At 45.7% G+C, this 23574-nt stretch overlaps 1 pseudogene; it reads left to right on the top strand.

The window, feature by feature from the left end:
• Positions 1 to 308: 308 nt before the first annotated feature.
• LOC116358223 (dimethylglycine dehydrogenase, mitochondrial-like) overlaps positions 309 to 23574 on the top strand; it is a 57461-nt pseudogene continuing 34195 nt past the window's right edge.

Here is a 23574-nt window from a genome sequence, read left to right as displayed (position 1 = left end):
TTTGTGCATCTGTAACTTTCTCACTCATTATTATTCTTGATTAATTTATGCTTATCCGTAAACATGATAGCATCCACATGAATGTAGAAGTGTTCAGAAACATATTGGAATCTTATTTACAATAAAAGTGGCTCCAAAATGACACAATATCAGGAACAGTGGAGATCTGCCTTATGTTAGTGTTGTGCTCTTGGTTTTGTTGTTTTATTAAAATGTTTCACCTTCTTCTGACACACCGCCCCGTCATTACAGAATACCAACTCAAAATATGGAAGCAGCAGGACAACCGGACATCTCCCAGACGATCGATGAACAAGGACGTCTTCGTCAACACCATGATCAGCTGGGTCAACTGGGGACGGCCATGGAAGATGTTCTCAGCAGTCTACAACGTCTCAACAGTGGAGGATATTCTAGAGCCAGTCTACCCAAGGAGTCAGCACACCAGCCCATCCAGCAACCCGCTCAGGTCAGTGATGCCCGTCTATCCCTCCTGGAGAAATATGACGGGTCACCATCCAAATGCCGTGGCTTCCTCCTTCAGTGCTCCCTCTATTTCGCAAATCAGATGGGAGCCCCCACCCCCGAGAGGTCTAAGGTTACCACGGTTATTTCTCTGCCGACTGGGCGGGCATTGGAATGGGCTACGGCCATCTGGGAGAGATGAGAGGAGGAGCTTGAGTCTAATGAGGGGTTCATGGCTCTGTTTAAATGTATTTTCAATCATCCCGCGGAGGGCAGAGAGGGTGGTGAGGATCTGCTTCAGCTCCAGCAGGGGAATCAGACGGCTTCTGAGTATACTCTTACCTTCCGGACAGTAGCAGCTTCCAGTGGATGGAATGAGCCGACGCCGAGCACGTTATTTAGAAGAGGTCTGCGCAAGGAGGCCCAGACGGAACTGGCCTGCCGAGATTACAATATCACCCTGGACTCACTCATTGCGATGGCCATCTGTCTGGATAACCTCCCCTCCCCTTCATCGCTTCTCTCCATCCTTCGGGGAGTGTTCGGGATCAGAGCCTGAACCCATGGAGGTAGGGGTCACACGCCTTCCTGTGGAGGAACGACTCAAATGGATACAGCTGGGGCTCTGTCGGTTCTGTGGCCAGGGAAGGTACACGTGCCAGCGGTGTCCATTACTTCAGTATCCGGGACCCACTAGAGCAGAGAGCCGGTCACGTAATGTTACATACCCTGGACCAGGAGTGAGTGTTCCATCTACTGCTCTTCCTGTTAGACTCATTTTAGTACCCATCACTCTGGCTGACTGTCCCTCATGCCCTGTGTCTACAGCTTTAGTGGATTCCGGCAGCGCGGGGAACTTTATGGATCGGAACCTTGCCTCCTCTCTCAATATTACTACCTACCTGCTCTCCTCTCCTTTTCCGGTTCAAGGTCTCAACTGTCGGCCTCTAGGATCCGGAACCATCACACACATCACCCAACCACTCACCCGCACCGTGGAGCCCAATCACCAGGAAAACATCCCCTTCTTCATCACCAGTTCACAAAATCATCCTCTGCCTACCTTGGCTTCAGCTCCATAACCCTACCATCTCATGGTCGAGGATGAGAATCACCGTCTGGTCACCTGAATGCCGGAAGACCTGCTTCCCTGTCCCCTGTGGTTCCACATCGGTTGAGAGTCCTGTGGTTACCCTCCAGCCCAACATCCCAAAGGAATATCAGTATCTAAGGGAGGTATTCTCCAAGACCCGCACTACCTGTCTCCCTCCTCATCGCCCCTGGGACTGTGCCATTGACCTGTTTTCCAGTGCTACACCTCCGCGCAGATGCAACTACCATCTGTTGATGGCTGAGACCCAGGCCATGGAGGACAACATTCAAGAGGCACTCCTACAGGGTTTCATCCACAGGTCCACATCCCCTGCATCGGCTGGTTTATTCTTAGGGGGCCAAGAAGGAGGGAGGATTACTGTGTGTAACATCACCACAAAGTATCGGTATCCTCTCCTGCTGGTGCCATCAGCCATCGAGCAGCTCCATGGGGCCCGGTTCTTCACCAAACTGGACCTGGAAGTGCTTACAATCTCATTCACATCCGGGAGGGGGATGAGTGGAAGATGGCGCTCAGCACGATGTCTGGTCACTACGAGCGCCGTCGCTGCCCCTCTCACCTCCCTCCTCAAGGGTGGGCCTCATAGGTTGGGTTGGCCTGCAGCAGCCGACGAGGCCTTTCGTCTCCTCAAGGGGTGTTTCACCACCGCCCCCTTGCTGAAACACCCAGATCCCATGCTACCTTTTGTGGTTGAGGTGGACGCATCGGAGGTAGGTGTGGGGGGATTTTGTCACAAAGTGTGTCCTTGTGCTTTCTTCTCCAAGAAACTGTCCCCCACAGGGAGGAATTACGACACCGGCGATCGGGAGCTCTTGGCGGTGAAGTTGGCACTAGAGGAGTGGAGACACTGGCTGGAGGGCGCCAAGGAACCATTCGTCATCCTCACCGACCATCGGAACCTTGCACATATGGCCAGCGAGGAGACTGAATCTGCACATAGCCAGTTGGGCCCTCTTCTTCACCAGGTTCAACTTCACGCTGACCTATCGCCTAGTTTCTAAGAACATCAAGGCCGATGCCCTGTCCCATATATACAATTTGGGAGAGGGTCTTGTCCAGAGGGCACCCATAATCCCATCCTCCCGTGGTTCGTGGGTCCAGTGATCTAGGACGTAGAAGCCATTTGCCAGGCTCTAGAGAGGGAGCCCGTACCCCGGAATTGTCCTCCCGCGTTCATCTATGTTCCCACAGGGGTAAGGGATTGGCTGCGGACCTGGGCACACACATCTACGTTCCCACAGGGATAAGGGATCGGCTGCTGACCTGGGCATACACATCTACGTTCCCACAGGGATAAGGGATCGGCTGCTGACCTGGGCACACACATCTATGTTCCCACAGGGGTAAGGGATTGGCTGCTGACCTGGGCACACACATCTACGTTCCAACAGGGGTAAGGGATTGGCTGCTGACCTGGGCACACAGCTGTCATCGCTGGACATCCAGGGATTTCTCACTGTCCATTCCCTCACTGTGAAATACTGGTGGCCCACCTTGGTATAGGATGTTAAGCGGTATGTCAACTCCTGTTCCGTGTGTGCTCAAACCAAGTCTCCTCGGAATGCTCCAGTAGGGAAGCTCAAGCCGCATCCAGTGCCTCAGCGACCTTGGTCCCATCTATCCATTGACTTTGTTACTGATCTTCCCCCTTCTGACGGTTTCATCCCCATTCTGGTGGTAGTGGGTAGATTTTCCAAGTCATGTCGTTTAATCCCTCTTCTTGGTCTCCCCACTGCTCTCAAGGTCACTCTTCCAGCAGGTCTTCTGGCATTAAGGTCTTCCAGAGGACCTCGTCTCGGACCGTGGCCCCCAATTCACATCCCGAGAATGGAGGGCCTTCTTAAAGAAGCTTGGGGTCACTGTTAACCTCACATCCGGGTATTGGCCTCAGTCTAACGGGCAGGTGGAGAGGATGAATGAGGAAATGGGGATGTTCCCGAGGAGTCCCGAGGGTAAGTGGGCACGTTTCCTTCCTTGGGCAGAGTTGGCCCAGAACTCTCTACTTCACTCCTCCACTGGGTTGACCTCCTTCCAGTGTGTTTTGGGTTTCCAGCCGGCCTTGGCCCAGTGGTCCTCAGGCCAGACCACGGCTCCTGTGGTAGATGAGGGGTTCCGGCGCATGGAGGAAGTGTGGAACAATGCGCACATGAGACTACAGCGCGTGTCCATCGTCAGAAGGAACAGGCAGACCGTCACCGCAATGAAACCCCGGTGATCCATCCTGGGGATTGTGTCTGGCTCTATACCAGGGATCTCCCACTCTACCTGCCCTGCAAGAAACTGAGACCCCGGTTTGTGGGGCCGTTCAAGGTTCTCCAGAGGGTCAATGAGGTGAAATACAGGACACAATTACCCCCTCACTACCGTAGCTCACCCCTTTTCCATGTTTCCCTTCTCAGGCCAGTGGTTCCTGGTCCCCTAGCTGACGCTGTCCCCCACGACACACCTCCACCCCCCCTGGACATTGAGGGGGGCCTGGCGTACGCTGTTAGATCCCTATTGGACTCCTGACGTCGTGGGGGTCAGCTCCAGTATCTGGTGGACTGGGAGGGTATGGCCCAGAGTAGTGGTGTTGGGTTCCGGTGGAAGACATTCTGGACCCAAACATCCTCCGCGATTTCCACCTTTGCCGCCCGGACCGACCCGCTCCTCGCCCTTGGGGTCGTCCCCCTGGTTGGCATACGACGTCGCCAGAGTACGAACCACCGGTCCTGGGATTCATCATTACGCACACCTAGCACTCATCATTATGCGCACATGTTAATATTATGATTCACACCTGGACTCCATTACCTTCATAATTTCCTCCCCTTTATATGTCACTCTCCCATGTTCACTCACCAGTTGGTATTGTTCTTGTGTATTGGCGTGCTGCCATATGTTAGTGTCCTGTTCCTGGTTTTGTTGTTTTATTAAAACGTTTAACCTGCACCTGCTTCTGACTCAACACCCCATCATTACAGTATAGAGACAAAGTGGAGTTGCAATTCAACGGCTTAGACACGAGACGTATGTGGCAGGGTCTACAGACAATCATGGAATACAAGACAGGCTAAACACCTTCTTTGCCTGCTTTGAGGATAACACAGTGCTACCTACACGGCCCGCTACCAAGGACTGTGGGTTCACCTTCTCCGTGGCCGATGTGAGTAAGACATTTACATGTTTTTGTGTGTTAGGTTTCATATTTTGGAAGTTAACTGAGTGTGTTTTGTGTTCTTTTATTTCTATTGTCAGAACTCTCTCACCTTGCATCCATTTTTTGTATTCTTCCATGCAACCCTTTTATAATTGAACCCTCGCAAGGCTGCCGGCCCAGACGGCATCCCTAGACACGTCCTCAGAGCATGTTCAGACCAGATGGCTGGTGTGTTTACGGACATATTCAATCTCTCCCTACACCAGTCTGCTGTCCCCACATGCTTCAAGATGGCCACCATTGTTCCTGTACCCAAGAAAGCTTTGAGAGACTAGTAAAGGATAATATCACCTCCACCTTACCCGTCATCCTCGACCCACTTCAATTTGCTTACCGCCCCAATAGATCTACAGACAATGCAATCACCATCACACTGCCCTATCCCATCTAGACAAGAGCAATACATATGTAAGAATGCTGTTAATTGACTATAGCTCAGCATTCAACAACATAGTACCCTCCAAGCTCATCATTAACCTCGAGGCCCTGGGACTGAACTCCGCCGTGTGCAACTGGGTCCTGAACTTCTTGACAGGCCGCCCCCAGGTGGTGAAGGTAGGAAACTTCAACTCCACTCCGCTGATCCTCAACACTGGGGCCCCACAAGGTGAATGCTCAGTCCCATCCTGTACTCCCTGTTCACCCATGACTGCTTGGCCAAGCACACCCAATCATCAAGTTTGCAGATGACACAACAGTAGTAAGCTTGATTAGCAACAATTGCGAGACAGCCTACAGGGAGGAGGTGAGGGCTCTGGGAGTGTGGTGTCAGGAAAAGAACTTCACTCAATGTCAACAAAACAAAGATGATCATGGACTTCAGGAAACAGCAGAGGGAGCACTCCAATATCCACAGACGGGACCACAGTGGAGAAGGTGGAAAGCTTCAAGTTCCTTGGCGTACACATCACTGACAAACTGAAATGGTCACCCACACAGACAGCGTGGTGAAGAAGGCGCAGCAGCGCCTCTTCAACCTCAATTTGGCTTGTCACCTAAAACCCTCAAACTTTTACAGATGCACAATCGAGAGCATCCTGTCGGGCTGCATCACCGCCTGGTACGGCAACTGCTCCGCCCACAACTGTAAGGCCAACCAGAGGGTAGTGAGGTCTGCACAATGCATCACCGGGGGCAAACTACCTGCCCTTCAGGACACCTACACCACCTGATGTCACAGGAAGGCCAAAAAGATCATCAAGGACAACAACCACCCGAGACACTGCCTGTTCACCCTGCTATCATCCAGAAGACGAGGTCAGTACAGGTGCATCAAAGCTGGGACAAGAGACTGAAAACAGCTTCTATCTCAAGGCCATCAGACTGTTAAATAGCCATCACTAGCATAGAGGCTGCTGCCTACAGTCATGGCCAAAAGCTTTGAAAATGTTAATTTTCACATAGTCTGCTGACTCAGTGTCTTTAGGTATTTTTGTCAGATGTTACTATGGAATACTGAAGTATAATTACAGGCATTGTCAAAGGCTTTTATTGACAATTACATGAAGTTGATGCAAAGAGTCAATATTTGCAGTGTTGACCCTTCTTTTTCAAGACCTCTGCAATCCACCCTGGCATGCTGTCAATTAACTTCTGGGCCACATACTGATGTTTGCCCATTCTTGCATAATCAATGTTTGGAGTTAGTCAGAATTTGTAGGTTTTTGTATGTCCATTCGCCTCTTGAGGATTGACCACAAGTTCTCAATGGGATTAAGGTCTGGGCATGGACCCAAAATATCGATGTTTTGTTCACCGAGCCACTTAGTTATCACTTTTTCCTTATGGCAAGGTGCTCCATCATGCTGGAAAAGGCATTGTTCGTCACCAAACTGTTCCTGGATGGTTGGGAGAAGTTGCTCACTAAGGATGTGTTGGTACCATTCTTTATTAATGACTGTGTTCTTAGGCAAAATTGTGAGTGAGCCCACTGCCTTGGCTGAGAAGCAACCCCACACATGAATGGTCTCAGGATGCTTTACTGTTGTATGCTTTACCACAGGACTGATGGTAGTGCTCACCTTGTCTTCTCCGGACAAGCTTTTTTCCAGATGCCCCAAACAATTGGATAGGGGATTCATCAGGGAAAATGACTTTACCCCAGTCCTCAGCAGTCCAATCCCTGTACCTTTTGCAGAATATCAGTCTGTCCCTGATGTTTTTCCTGGAGAGAAGTGGCTTCTTTGCTGCCCTTCTTGACACCAGGCCATCCTCCAAAAGTCTTTGCCTCACTGTGCGTGCAGATGTACTCGCACATGCCTGCTGCCATTCCTGAGCAAGCTCTGTACTGGTGGTGCCCCGATCCCGCAGCTGAATCAACTTTAGGAGACGGTCCTGGCGCTTGCTGGACTTTCTTTACAACAATTGAACCGCTCTCCTTGAAGTTCTTGATTTAGGTGCAATCTTACTGGCAGCAATATCCTTGCCTTTGAAGCTCTTTTTGTGCAAAGCAATGATGACGGCACGTGTTTCCTTGCAGGTAACCATGATTGACAGAGGAAGAACAATGACTCCAAGCACCATCCTCCTTTTGAAGCTTCCAGTCTGTTATTCGAACTCAATCAGCAAAACAGAGTGATCTCCAGCCTTGTCCTCGTCAACACTCACACCTGTGTTAACGAGAGAATCACTGACATGATGTCATTTTGATCCTTTTGTGGCAAGGCTGAAATGCAGTGAATTTTTGGGGGGGGGGATTCAGTTCATTTGCATGGCAAAGAGGGACTTTGCAATTAATTGCAATTCATCTGATCACTCTTCATAACATTCTGGATTATATGCAAATTGCCATCATACAAACTGAGGCAGCAGACTTTGTGAAAATGTATATTTGTGTCATTCTCAAAACTTTTGGCCACGACTGTATATACAGTACATAGACTTGAAATCACAGTCCACAATAAATGGAACACTAGTCACTTTAATAATGTTTACATATTTTGCAATACCCATCTCATATATGTATATACTGTATCTTATTCTATGCCACTCTGACATTGCTCCTCCATATTTTTTTATTTTCTTATTTCCATTCCTTTACTAGATTTATCTGTATTGGATATATATGTTGTGTAACTGTTAGATATTACTGCACTGTCGGAGCTAGAAGCACAAGCATTTCACTACACCCGCAATAACATCTGCTAAACACTTGTATGTGACCACTAAATAATGATTTGATTTGACTTGACATCCTTTATGTTATGTACTCAGTAGTTCCCTCAGATCCTCTGGCCTTTTAACTATCCCAAAGCCTAGAACCGAGAGGCAGCTTTGAGTTACTATGCCCCCAGCCTCTGGAATAGCCTGCCTGTCACGTCTACTCCAACTCTCCGGTGCTCGACGTCGCTGGTTTACTAATCACTGACTCTGACAACTATCATTACGTGCCTCACCGCCTCATCATGAGACACACCTGGACTCCAACACTTCACTGATTACCTCCCCTATATCTTCCACTCCCTTGGTTTCATTGCCCAGGCAATATTGGTTATGTGTTTCATGTCCAGACGCAACTCTTGTTTTTGTACCGTTCCATGTTCATTGCATTATTAAACTCACCAGCTGCACCTGCTTCTCGACTCCCAGCGTCTATGTTACAATGACAGAGAGGGGGGGGGGGGGGGGTGCAAAACTGTGGACATATTTACAAGATCTTAAAACACAACTTTTTAACTTTGCTTTTTTAGTCGTTCAGTTGTCAATCTTTAGTTTTTATCCTCTTATGTTTTGTGTTGTAAATATTTCAGTTTTTGTTTTCATTTGTACTTTCCTGTGAAACACAGTGTTGCTTTCAATGTGTGAAATGTGCTGTATAAATAAAGCTTGATTTGAACTTGTCATCAAGTTAGTAGGTTATTGTATTTCAAAAGTTACATTGAATTGTGTTTGGTTGTGAACGGGACCAAGTATCAAGGTTTTAATGAGATTAACCTTCCTGGATAGTTCCGTCTGGGCCATTGACTTAGTGTGGCTTTCATTTCTAGTTTGTCTACAAATTAATAAGCACTATGTTGGATATATATGTTGCAATCATGTCTCCATCTCAACCAAAAATCTAAGTTAAAGAATAGGACTAAATCAAAGCAAATCATACTTTTAAATGCACTTTAAAACAAATGTTTGATTTGGTCGAATTCTTTAACTCCAATTTTTGATTGAGATGGAGACGTGAATCATATGGCATTCTGCATTAGCATCGAACAGTCCCCGTGATATGCAACTTTTCAGGGAAGCTAGAAACCAATATACACAGGCAGTTAGAAAAGCCAAGGCTAGCTTTTTCAAGCAGAAATTTGCTTCCTGCAACACAAACTCAAAAATGTTCTGTGACACTGTAAAGTCCATGGAGAATAAGAACACCTCCTCACAGCTGCCCACTGCACTGAAGATCGGAAACACTGTCACCACTGATAAATCCACTATAATTGAGAATTTCAATAAGCATTTTTCTACGACTGGCCATGCTTTCCACCTGGCTACCCCTACCCCGGACAACAGCACTGCACCCCCCACAGCAACTCGTCCAAGCCTTCCCCATTTCTCCTTCTCCCAAATCCAGTCAGGTGATGTTCTGAAAGAGCTGCAAAATCTGGACCCCTACAAATCGGCCGGGCTAGACAATCTGGACCCTTTCTTTTTAAAATGATCTGCCGAAATTGTTGCCACCCCTATTACTAGCCTGTTCAACCTCTCCTTCGTGTAGACTGAGATTCCAAAAGATTGGAAAGCAGCTGCGGTCATCCCCCTCTTCAAAGGGGGACACACTCTTGACCCAAACTGCTACAGACCTACAGTATATCTATCCTACCCTGCCTTTCTAAGGTCTTCGAAAGCCAGGTCAACAAACAGATTACCGACCATTTCGAATCCCACCATACCTTCTCCGCTATGCAATCTGGTTTCAGAGCTGGTCATGGGTGCACCTCAGCCACGCTCAAGGTCCTAAACGATATCTTAACCGCCATCGATAAGAAACAATACTGGTCAAGGCCAAGGCTTTCGACTCTGTCAATCACCACATCCTCATCGGCAGACTCGATAGCCTTGGTTTCTCAAATGATTGCCTCGTCTGGTTCACCAACCACTTCTCTGATAGAGTTCAGTGTGTCAAATTGGAGGGCCTGTTGTCCGGGCCTCTGGCAGTCTCTATGGGGGTGCCACAGGGTTCAATTCTTGGACCGACTCTCTTCTCTGTATACATTAATGATGTCGTTCTTGCTGCTGGCGAGTCTCTGATCCACCTCTACGTAGACGACACCATTCTGTATACTTCTGGCCCTTCTTTGGACACTGTGTTAACAACCCTCCAGACGAGCTTTAATGCCATACAACTCTCCTTCCGTGGCCTCCAATTGCTCTTAAATACAAGTTAAACTAAATGCATGCTCTTCAACTGATCGCTGCCTGCACCTGCCCGCCTGTCCAACATCACTACTCTGGACGGTTCTGACTTAGAATATGTGGACTAATACAAATACCTAGGTGTCTGATTAGACTGTAAACTCTCCTTCCAGACTCACATCAAACATCTCCAATCCAAAGTTAAATTTAGAATTGGCTTCCTATTTCTCAACAAAGCATCCTTCACTCATGCTGCCAAACATACCCTTGTAAAACTGACCATCCTCGACTTCGGCGATGTCATTTACAAAATAGCCTCCAATACCCTACTCAATAAATTGGATGCAGTCTATCGCAGTGCCATCCGTTTTGTCACCAAAGCCCCATATACTCACCACCACTGTGACCTGTACGCTCTCGTTGGCCCTCGCTTCATACTCGTCGCCAAACCCACTGGCTCCAGGTCATCTACAAGACCCTGCTAGGTAAATTCCCCCCTTATCTCAACTCGCTGGTCACCATAGCAGCACCCACCTGTAGCACACGCTCCAGCAGGTATATCTCTCTGGTCACCCCCAAAACCAATTCTCCCTTTGGCCGCCTCTCCTTCCAGTACTCTGCTGCCAATGACTGGAACCAAACTACAAAAATCTCTGAAACTGGAAACACTTATTTCCCTCACTAGCTTTAAGCACCAGCTGTCAGAGCAGCTCACAGATTACTGCACCTGTACATAGCCCATCTATAATTTAGCCCAAACATCTACCTCTCACCCTACGTTGTTTATTTTGCTCCTTTGCACCCCATTATTTCTCTCTCTACTTTACACTTTCTTCCACTGCAAATCTACCATTCCAGTGTTTTACTTGCTATATTGTATTTACTTTGCCACCATGGCCTTTTTTTTGTCTTCACCTCCCTTATCTCACCTCATTTGCTCACATTGTACTGTATATAGACTTATTTTTCTACTGTATTATTTATTGCTGTAGATTGCTGTAGATACATTTTCAAGTATTTCACTTTTCCACTTAAGAGTCCACGTCACAGTACGTAGAAAAATGTTGTTGAAACAACGTTGATTCAACCAGTTTGTTCCCAATGGAGTGTTGCATTTCCCTCCTGGGGTATGTCATGTCCGAATTGTGCACAACAGGGTCAATTCTCTTCACAATATTTTCGACTTCTTCGAAGTCACACAACGACTCCACAGATCTTTAGCTGTATTGAATTGGATTGAAATGGATTCAAATCTCCCTCCTCCCAGGGACAGTCACACGGTCCTGGGGAAGATGTGGAAGGACACGGCTGAGACTGATCATCAGAGGGGGCTGTGTGGGAGTCAGTGTAGCCTATCACCTGGCCAAGGCTGGAGAGAAGGATGTGGTTCTGCTGGAGAAGTCTGAACATACTGCTGGAACCACCGAGCACGCTGTAGGTCAACAACAACAGATCTAGGATCAACTTGCCTGACTTGCCTAATCTCATATGATGGGAAAAAAGACAGAACTGACCTGGGAACAACAAATGGCTTCAGAGGGTTTTTATGTATCGAGTCTGGTGTTAAACATATTGATTGATGGTCTGACACCTAGCACAACAGCCACAGCAAAACCCCCAACAACACCTTTACCTTTTGCGTAACATTTGGAAAGGATTCAAAACACATGCCGCATTTCCACTGCAGCCCCGTTTCGACCAGATACGTTCTACCACTACTACAGCAGTTAGCATGGCAACAGAGTTTTCACATTTCTCCTCATTAGAATTAAGGGTTATTACACACACTATCAGAGGAAAAGGCAATGTAGGTCGGAAATATTCAACATGGCGAGACCGCAGTGAGAGACCACACTCAAGATATTTACATTTTAATTTGAGCCATTGAGCAGACGCTCTTATCCAGAGCAACTTTACAGCTACCGGGAAGAACCTAAGATACTACAGACATATCAGATAGTCCACTCGGCAGAAGGAGAGGTTGAGATTTCCAAGAAGTAGATGGAGGCATGTAAGAAGATCTGAGTTATGGTAGCTGTCAAAGACAGCTGCTGTCAAAAGAACCAGGCCTAGGTGGTTCTGCCGAGGAACTGATGGCCTAGTTCTGCCTCTTTATCACCCTCAAACAACTCCATCCTGTATAGCAGGGTTCTCCAACTGGCGAATTTGGTGGACATAAAAGACTGTAAAAACACCAGCAAATCGACTCCAAGTGATTGTAATTTTGGACATCTGTTCCACAGTATTCCCACCCATGATCGTATACACATGTAAGCAAGGTTTGAAATAATTATTTTTGAGTCAAATATTGTATCTGTTTGGGCTTCTTGCTGTCAATTTGCAGTCTACAAATGATTTGTAATTAGGTTCCCGGCCCCCTGACTCAAGAAACAAATCAGTCGGCGGCTGAATCTAGTTGATGATCCCTGCTGTAGAGGTTAGTCTACATGCGATAGTAAACATGCTGCTCAAATGTCAGGGGCCCAACTTCCTTAGTAGTCTTATCTAACTTCTCCTTCTCTGTCCAGTGCCTTCGGAAAGTATTCCTACTCCTTGACTATATCCATATTTTGTTGTGTTACAGCCTGAATTCTGAATGGATTACAGATTTTTTATTAATTAACCGTCTACACACGTTTGAATTTTTATCTACATTTGTTGACAATGAAATACAGAAATATCTAATTTACATAACTATTCCCGTTCCTTAAGTCATTACTTTTTTAGAGGCACCTTTGGCAGCAATTACAGCTTTAAGGCTTTCTGGGTAAGTCTCTAAGAGCTTTCCACATCTGGTTTGTGCAACATTTGCCCATATTTTTTTTCCAAAATTATTCAAAGTGGTTGTTGATCATTGCTAGACAACCATTTTCAGTACTTACCATAGATTTTCAAGTAGATTGAAGTCAAAACTAACTCGGCCACTCAGGAACATTCACTGCCTTCTTGGTAAGCAACTCCAGCATAGATTTGGCCTTGTGTTTTAGGCTATTGTCCTGCTGAAAGGTGAATTCATCTCCCAGTGTCTGGTGGAAAGCAGACTGAACCAGTTTTTCCTCTAGAATTTTGTCTCTGCTTAGCTCCATTATGTTTTTATTTTTAAAATAGGGAGAGTGATACTCAGTAATATGTTGTATTGGATTTGCCCCAAACATAACACTTTATATTCAGGACAAAAAGTGAATTGCTTTGCCACATCTTTTGCAGCATTACTTTAGTGTCTTGTTGAAAACAGGATGCATGTTTTGGAATATTTTGATTCTGTACAGGCTGCCTTATTTCACCTTGTCAATTAGGTTATTATTGTGGAGTAACTACAATGTTGTTGATCCATCCTCAGTTTTCTCCTTTCACAGCCATTAAACTCTATAACTGTTTTAAAAAGTCACCATTGTCCTCATGGTGAAGTCACTGAGCCTGTTCCTTCCTCTCCGGCAACTGAGTTAGGAAAGACACCTGCGTCTTTGTAGTCACTGGGTGTATTGGTACACCATCCAAAGTGTAATTAATAACTTCACCATGCTCAAAGGGATATTTAATGTATGCCTTTTTTATTTTTACCCATCTACCAATAGGTGTCCTTCTTTGCGAGGCATTGGAAAACCTCCCTGGTCTTTATAGTTGAATCTGTGTTTGAATTTCACTGCCCGACTGGGATCTTACAGATCATTGTATGTGTAAGATACAGAGATGAGGTAGTCCTTCAAAAATCACATTAAAAACGCTATAATTGTACACAGAGTGAGTCCATGCAACTTATTATGACTTGTTAACCGTATCTTTACTCCTGCACTTATTTAGGCTTGACATAACAAAGGGGTTGAATACTTATTGACACTAGACATTTCAGCTTTTCATTTTTAATACATTTGTGAAAATTTAGAAAAACATAATTCCACTTGAATCCATTTTCAACGGAAAGAGCAAATCCTTTATCAAAATTTTTGAAAGTACGAGGGCGAGGGAGAGAAAAAAATGATGAAGTTTGATGCCATGTGGCAGAGAGTGATGCGGCCGCTGGAGGTGGGGGTCTGGGCAGGGGTGATGTTGTGGATGTTTGTGTGTGTCTGTATGTCGTTGTTTGTATTGTTTAAACATAATAATAATAATAATAATAATAATAAATAAAAATAAATAAAAATAACAATAATAATAATAATATATATACGTACACAGTGGCAAGAAACCCTTTGGAATTACCTGGATTTCTGCATAAATTGGTCATCAAATTTGATCTGATCTTCATCTAAGTCACAACAATAGACAAACACAGTGTGCTTAAACTAATAACACAGAAATTATTGTATTTTTCTTGTCTATATTGAATATATCATTTAAACATTCACAGTGTAGGTTGGGAAAAGTATGTGAACCCCCAAGTCAGGAGTCAGAAGTCAGCTAACCTGGAGTCCAATCAATGAGACGAGATTGAAGATGATGGTTAGGAGCTGCCTTGCCCTATAAAACACTCACAAAATGTGAGTTTGCTATTCACAAGAAGCATTGCCTGATGTGAACCAGGCCTCGAACAAAAGAGATCTCAGAAGACCTAAGATTAAGAAATGTTGACTTGCATAACGCTGGAAAGGGTTACAAAAGTATCTCTAAAAGCCTTGATGTTCATCAGTTCACGGTAAGACAAATGGTCAATAAATGGAGAAAGTTCAGTACGGTTGCTACTCTGCCTAAGATTGCCCGTCCTGCAAAGATGACTGTGAGAGCACAGCGCAGAATGCTCAATGAGGTTAAGACGAATCCTAGAGTGTCAGCTAAAGACTTACAGAAATCTCTGGAACATGCTAACATCTCTGTTGCCGAGTCTACGATACGTAAAACACTAAGCAAGAATGGTGTTTATGGGAGGACACCAAGGAAGAAGCCACTGCTGTCCAAAAAAAACATTGCTGCATTGCTGCATGTCTGAAATTTGCAAAAGTCCACAGCGCTACTGGCAAAATATTCTGTGGACAAATGAACCTACAGTTGATTTGTTTGAAAGGAACACAAAACACTATGTGAGGGAAAAAAGGCACAGCACACCAACATCAAAACCTCATCCCAACTGTAAAGTATGGTGGAGGGAGCATCATGGTTTGAGGCCGCTTTGCTGCCTCAGAGCCTGGACAGCTTGCTATCGTCGATGGAAAAATTTATGACCAACTTTATCAAGACATGTTGCAGGAGAATGTTAGGCTCTGTCCGCCAATTGAACACAGAAGTAAATCAACAACAGAATGGCTTCAACAGAAGAAAATATGCCTTCTGGAGTGGCCCAGTCAGAGTCCTGACCTCAACCCGATTGAGATGCTGTGGCATGACCTCAAGAGATCAGTTCACACCAGACATCCCAAGAATATTGTTGAACTGAAACAGTTTCGTAAAGAGGAATGGTCCAAAATTCCTCCTGCCCGTTGTGCAGGTCTAATCCGCAACTACAGAAAACGTTTGGTTGAGCTTATTGCTGCCAAAGGAGGGTCAACCAGTTATTAAATCCAAGGGTTCACATACTTTTCCCACCCTGCACTGTGAATGTTTACACGGTGTGTTCAATAAAGACATGAAAACGTATAATTGTTTGTGTATTATTAGTTTAAGCAAACTGAGTTTGTCTGTTGTTGTGACCTAGATAAAGATCAGATCAAATTGTATGACCAATGTATGCAGAAACCCAGGTATTACCAAAGGGTTCACATACTTTTCTTGCACAAAACCGCTCAAAAGTTTGGAGTCACTTAGAATTCATTTTTGGTACAGAGGCCCATTATCAGCAACACAGCAACATGCACAGAAGTAGTTTGAGGTTGTGGACAGGCGTCTTTTATACTGATAACAAGTTCAAACAGGTGCCATTAATACAAGTAACGAGCGGAGGACAGAGGAGCCTCTTAAAGAAAAAGTTACAGGTCTGTGAGAGCCAGAAATCTTACTTGTTGGTTGGTGACCAAATACTTATTTTCCACCATAATTTGCAAATAAATTCCTTTAAAAAATCCTACAATGTGATTTTCTGGATTTTTTTTTCTCATTTTGTCTGTCATAGTTGAAGTGCACCTATGATGAAAAATTACAGGCCTCTCTCATCTTTTTAAGTGGGAGAACTTGCACAATTGGTGGCTGACTAAATACTTTTTTGCCCCACTGTATATAAAAAAGATGCACTTTCAAAACATTGCTTTGCAAACTTACAGTCCATTAAGTGTAGTCAGCGATCATATGTACACTTCCATGCCTCCTCCTCTAAGTATCCATGTTTATTGTCTGTTCTTTGCTGGTCTGACCACATACTACCACCCTGGTATCAACCTGAAGAAGGTCCACTACTACAGCATCAATCTGTATGAGAGTCTCGTACACTACACATAAACCACAGAACGGCACAATGGATGATAATGTGAGTCTGTATCTGTATGTTCACACCTTCACTTTCTCTGTGTGTCTCTAGGCGGTGGGTTCCCACCAGCCAGGCAGCATCCGTGTTGCCTCCACCCCAGTCAGAGTGGATGAGCTGAAGTACCAGATGTCCAGGACCCACCGACACCCCACGCCCCAGTGGCTCATCACACCTGAGAAGATCAAGGAGCTCTTCCCCCTGCTCAACATGGACGATGTCTGGACCTGAGGGGAAATACAGTCACATCCTTCATGGACATGTAGACTGGGTCCCAGATAGGTTTGTGTTGTCTGGGGGTGTGACAAGACAGCACAAACATATCTTGGACCAGGCTAATATGATCAAGAACGTCATGATTTCAGTTTTATGGCATGACTTACGAGCCTAATGAAGATTCTGTAATGACATAAAGAGGCTACACAGAACATTGGCCTCTGGAGGTGCTCCGGAGCCAAAAGGGCAACTAAACGTCCATAGTGTATAATCTTTAAAGCCTATTAGGGTGTCTGTCAGAGGAGGCTGGTGGGAGGAGCTATAGGAGGATGGGCTCACTGTAATGTCTGGAATGGTATCAAACACATCAAACATATGGAAACAACATGTTTGACTCCGTTCCATGTATTCAATTCCAGCCATTACAATGAGCCCATCCTCCTATAACTCCTCCCACCAGCCTCCACTGGTGTCTGTAGCTAGGTTTCCATCCAATTCCAGCCATTACAATGAGCCCGTCCTCCTATAACTCCTCCCACCAGCCTCCACTGGTGTCTGTAGCTAGGTTTCCATCCAATTCCAGCCATTACAATGAGCCCGTCCTCCTACAGCTCCTCCCACCAGCCTCCACTGGTGTCTGTAGCTAGGTTTCCATCCAATTCCAGCCATTACAATGAGCCCGTCCTCCTACAGCTCCTCCCACCAGCCTCCACTGGTGTCTGTAGCTAGGTTTCCATCCAATTCCAGCCATTACAATGAGCCCGTCCTCCTACAGCTCCTCCCACCAGCCTCCACTGGTGTCTGTAGCTAGGTTTCCATCCAATTCCAGCCATTACAATGAGCCCGTCCTCCTACAGCTCCTCCCACCAGCCTCCACTGGTGTCTGTAGCTAGGTTTCCATCCAATTCCAGCCATTACAATGAGCCCGTCCTCCTATAACTCCTCCCACCAGCCTCCACTGGTGTCTGTAGCTAGGTTTCCATCCAATTCCAGCCATTACAATGAGCCCGTCCTCCTATAACTCCTCCCACCAGCCTCCACTGGTGTCTGTAGCTAGGTTTCCATCCAATTCCAGCCATTACAATGAGCCCGTCCTCCTATAACTCCTCCCACCAGCCTCCACTGGTGTCTGTAGCTAGGTTTCCATCAAATTGGCGAAATATTCTCTTTTGAATATTCTACCATCTACATAAAGAAAATATGCACATTTTCCCACCAGTGGTGTGTTTCCACCAAACGGACTTGATAAAAATCCTTATGATGACATATTGCACACAAAATTGACTTTTACTGCTCTCGTTTTCATGTACCAAATAAAAATCTCAAGTTCATTGTGTCTCAATCACATTTTCAACTCTACTGATTGTTTTGTCACAAACTGTTGCGTCAAATAGCAAATGTGCCTACTCTGGTCTTGGCACCTGCTCACTAGCCAACAGCTCGCAGATACAGTGCAGGTAGCTGTGCGGGTTGTCTAATCTCCATGATGACATTACTATGGATGAGAGCGAGAATATTTTTATTTGTCAAAACGACTGTCAAGCATCAATCATAATGTCACCAGAATAAGACCTTTTGATATTGATTGGAAAGGAGCATCAAGATCCCCGTGCACTTTGACCCACCCTGTGAAGGTCATCATTTCTTTAATCTGTATCCTAATAAACTGCATGGCTTCCCGAGTCGTAGTGAGAGGACAACACAACGTATCACCGCGTGATTCCACGGTTACTTCATATGATGGTTATTATACCAATATTTGCGCATAAAAGGCATTCCCACCGCCATTTCTCGCATAATGAATTTTACCGACACAAAAAGATCCCACCATGTCGAACAAACAAATGATCTGTCTGCATTTATAGAATGTACTGAAACTTCCTGTTTCCATCACAGCTGCCGTGATTTCGTTGTTGTCGTTTTGCTGTATGACTTTACCCTCATATAAACTGTGGATAGAAACGGGATAATAGACCAGGTTTGAAACAGTGCAGAACATAGACATGAGAGTAACAGTAACATTTGAATCGCCACCTCCCCCAGGTGCTAATGGGTCTGTATAACCCAGGAGACGGCCATATTGACCCCTACTCACTGATCATGACCCTGGCAGCTGGGGCCCCGTATCTACGGAGCCCAGATCGACAAACCAGCTCCGCTCTCTGGTCTCACACCCACCAGCGACGGGAAGTGGGAGGTCCAGACCCCACACGGGACCGTCAGAGCTAACCGCATAGTCAACGCCACAGGTCCAATATCTGTCCGTGGCAAAATATCTGTCTCTATGTAAACACCAATGGAGGCTGGTGGAGGGAGAAATGGGTGGACAGGCTCATTGTAGTGGCTGGAATGGGTTCCATTCATTCCATTCCAGTCCGTCCTCTGATTAAAAGTGACACCAGCCATCACTGGTACACACAAATACATGCACAAAGACAAGCTTGCAAACATATATGCACAACATGTTCCTCTTGCTGCAAACACACTTCAGGTGACTAACATTTTTCTAGTCGTCTAGTTGTCTGCAAAGTTTGAGTACGCTGATAACTGAACAAGTTGATATCCATCCCGTGTAGCCTCTCCCAGGTTGTTGGACACTTATCCCACAGTTTGGTTTGGATAGACTGCAGAACCCCATGTCTCTCAAGTCAATCAAACTAGTCTCTTGTCATTAACTTATTTTCAGTTCAGCTGTTTTGGTCAATGCCAACAAAGCCTATCAAAGCCTATAGTGGAAAGAGTAGAACAGACTAAAGAGCACAGTTGAGATCTTTATACCCCCAGTTCTGAAGACAAAAGCAGTTGATTAGCCAAATGCTTTAAGATTGAGTTCAGCTGTAGTTGTTGTTTGGTTTGGACCCGTACTGACTGCCTCATTTAGTTTCCATTTCTCATGTCTGAATTCCCGAGGAGTTAAATCTGCCTGGCAGGTTTATTAGGTACCTGAGTACAGTGGAAATGGGGTCACGTGGCTCCTTGCGTCCTTTCCTTCCACTGCTGTTAATGTACACATATAGCTGGGAAATGAAGTCCACTTTGTCAGGGCTACAATGGAAACATCCCATAGTGGAGCTAAAGGACTTGAAACCTCCCCGGACACTGTGGATTTGTAGTGTTTGACGGTAATGACTACCGTCTCCATATGGTCCAGTAAAGTAGTACAGCTCATGTACAGGTCCAGGAGTGGAGGTTTATGTGGCGATGGTGTAAGTTTCTGTGTTTGTTTGCACTCGCACACACACTCGCACACACACACCCTGCCGTCTGAGAGTATCTGGGTGTTCAGTTACTACACCCCTTTTAAAACCACTCCTCCAGGACTTCAATATTTTAACCTTGTTCTTCTACTGTGAAATGAGCCCACTGCTTTTGTGGTTGAGTTTTTTTTAACATTCTGAGAACATTGTTTGGACATGTGGGAATAACCCTGGTATGATAATTACGATGGGAGCACTCACTGTCAGGTTTTCTGTTGTTTCCAGCAAAGCCTCCCTCTCTATACATAACCTTGGGGAGTTCATATCTTTCATTACAATACAAATCTCTCTCGAACCCTCGAACCTCATCTCTCCTGTAGTGAATTGTTCATATCTTTCATTACAATACAAATCTCTCTCGAACCCTCGAACCTCATCTCTCCTGTAGTGAATTGTTCATATCTTTCATTACAATACAAATCTCTCTCGAACCCTCGTACCTCATCTCTCCTGTAGTGAATTGTTCATATCTTTCATTACAATACAAATCTATCTCGACCCTCGAACCTCATCTCTCCTGTAGGGAATTGTTCATATCTTTCATTACAATACAAATCTCTCTCGAACCTCATCTCTCCTGTAGTGAATTGTTCATATCTTTCATTACAATACAAATCTCTCTCGAACCCTCGAACCTCATCTCTCCTGTAGTGAATTGTTCATATCTTTCATTACAATACAAATCTCTCTCGAACCCTCGAACCTCATCTCTCCTGTAGTGAATTGTTCATATCTTTCATTACAATACAAATCTCTCTCGAACCCTCGAACCTCATCTCTCCTTTAGTGAATTGTTCATATCTTTCATTACAATACAAATCTCTCTCGAACCCTCGAACCTCATCTCTCCTGTAGTGAATTGTTCATATCTTTCATTACAATACAAATCTCTCTCGAACCCTCGAACCTCATCTCTCCTGTAGTGAATTGTTCATATCTTTCATTACAATACAAATCTCCCTCGAACCTCATCTCTCCTGTAGTGAATTGTTCATATCTTTCATTACAATACAAATCTCTCTCGAACCCTCGAACCTCATCTCTCCTGTAGTGAATTGTGTAATGTTGTTATTTTATTCATGTTTTATTTAACCTTTATTTAACTCGGCAAGTCAGTTAAGAACAAATTCTTATTTACAATGACGGCCTACACCGGCCAAACCCGGACGGCGCTGGGCCAATTGTGCACCACCCTATGGGACTCCAAGGGTGTCTGTAGTGACGCCTCAAGCACTGAGATGCAGTGCCTTGGACCGCTGCACCACTCGGGAGCCCTAAGTGTGGTGGGATTTGGGGGTTTAACCCTTGACATGCAGGTCAGGGAAAGGTACGTGATTTATGTTTTCTGGAGCTGTGGTCTGCAGAAATAACTCTATGTGAAAGCAGATCCTAAAGTGCTGCTGCAGCATTCCTCACAGACTCCATTCTCTCCAACGCTCCCTCCCTTTACTCTCACCCCATTCCATCTCTCTCTCCTTCCACTGTCTCACACTCACCCCATTCCATCTCTCTCTCCTTCCACTGTCTCACACTCACCCCATTCCATCTCTCTCTCCTTTCACTGTCTCACACTCACCCCATTCCATCTCTCTCTCCTTCCACTATCTCACACTCACCCCATTCCATCTCTCTCTCCTTCCACTCACACTCTCCCCATTCCCTTGTTTGCCTCCCAACCACCTCTACCTCCCCCACATACCCTAATCCCTCCATTTACGCTCTCCTCGGCTCCTTCCCTCCCTCTCTATCAACTCTTCTTTCCTCCAACTTCAAACTCCCTGCTTGCCCTACTCTCTCTCTCTTACCCCTTTTTCTAAACCCTTCAATTTTTCCTCCCTCTCATTGACTCTCGTCTTCTCTCCCAACCCCACTTGCCAGGCCTCGTCATCCCAAACATTTCCTCTTTTGCTGCCCATCTCCTCTCTCTTTCTTCTTGGTCGCTGGTGACCAAGCCTGCTCACGGAGAGCTACTGGGTGTGCCGGCTGTTGCTTATGCTCCAACCCTGCTCTAACACAGTGGATTGAACAAGTCAATGTCCCCAGGAGCAGCTGCTCCAGGGCTGGAGTAAAGTCCTGTATCCTGTCTTTTTATCTTCTCCTCCCCCACCTTCAAAACATGACACTCCCTCTTCCTGAAACCATCGTTTGGCACCTTGACCAATGAGAATCCCCCAGAGTAAGGTCAGGGGTTGCGGTTCTAGGAATGTGTCTCCCCCCCGAAGGATCGGTTTCACCATGTGGGCCGTGACCTACTAATGGAACCAAAAGGAGAACGGGCCGCTGAGACAACCAGTGAAAGGCCTCCACACAGGACCTCCTCAAATCACGGGTGAAACCTGTTATTCCTAAGTGGGAGCTATATGAACTGTGAACAGAAAATGGACTGTTTCACAGAGAGAGAGAAACAGTCTCTGGCCTTTAGAAATGATTTAGCTTACCACGCTGGCCTTTAGAAATGATTTAGCTTACCACGCTATCACTGGTGCTCATAAATAAGGAGGAAAGGGAGTGAGTGCGTTAGTTATTTTACTGCTGCTCTTCAATTATTTGTCACTTTAATTTTTTACTTAACGTATTTTTCTTAAAACTGAATTGTTGGTTAAGGGCTTGTAAGTGAGCATTTCACTGTTGTATTCGGTGCATGCGACACATAAAAATGCGATTTTGATTTGGTTAGTTAACAGGTGCGGTGGGTGTACGCACTGTGGATATATGGGTAAGCCCAGATGTAAAGCCCCATTGGAAATGGATCACAGAGTCAATTCATTGGAGGTTACTCCTGGGAGGGTTTGTAAATGACCTTGTGTGTATCCTGCTACAGTGAGCTGGTAAACATGTGTGCTATCTACTCGGACCCCCCCAGCAGCTCTGCTCTGGTCCTAACTGGCCATAGCCTACAGAAATAGGGAAAGGCAACCTTTAAAAAAAGGTAGAGAGAGTATAAAAACATTTTTAAACAAAGCTTCTAATGCAGAACTCTGCTCAATTTGAGAGATACGCTGTAAAGCAGTATATAAAATGAGGGATTAGATCAGACTTGCATACTCTGCCGTTACTCTACGTGTAACGGATGTGAAACAGCTAGCTTAGTTAGCGGTGCGCGCTAAATAGCGTTTCAATCAGTGACTTCACTTGCTCTGAGACCTTGAAGTAGTAGTTCCCCTTCCAGAGGCTGGAATTGGATGGAAACCTCCACGGCTTTTGTGGAGCGATGGGTAACGATGCTTCGTGGGTGACTGTTGTTGATGTGTGCAGAGGGTCCCTGGTTCGCGCCCGGGTATGGGCGAGGGGACGGTCTAAAGTTATACTGTTACATACGCATACTCTACCGTTACTCTTTTCCCTACTTGTACTACTTGTGAGGAACAGCCGCAACCCCGCAGAAAGCGGCAGAAGTCAACAAGTGGGGTTATGTGACATTTCTTTCAGCTGTCACAACAACTGGTTCCTGCAGGCCGTTACCAGCCTGTGCTCTGTAGGGACAAACGGCTGTAGTGTCAGCAGGGGTAATGGTGTGTGTGTGTTTGTCTGTATGCAGAGGGAGGGCAGCTGACTCTTGCCCCGGAAATCAGAATATTGATCGGGCAAGAGG

Source organism: Oncorhynchus kisutch, linkage group LG29, assembly GCF_002021735.2.
Source record: "Oncorhynchus kisutch isolate 150728-3 linkage group LG29, Okis_V2, whole genome shotgun sequence".
NCBI classification, from domain to species: Eukaryota; Metazoa; Chordata; class Actinopteri; order Salmoniformes; family Salmonidae; genus Oncorhynchus; species Oncorhynchus kisutch.
This window is presented reverse-complemented; position numbering and strand designations above follow the sequence as displayed.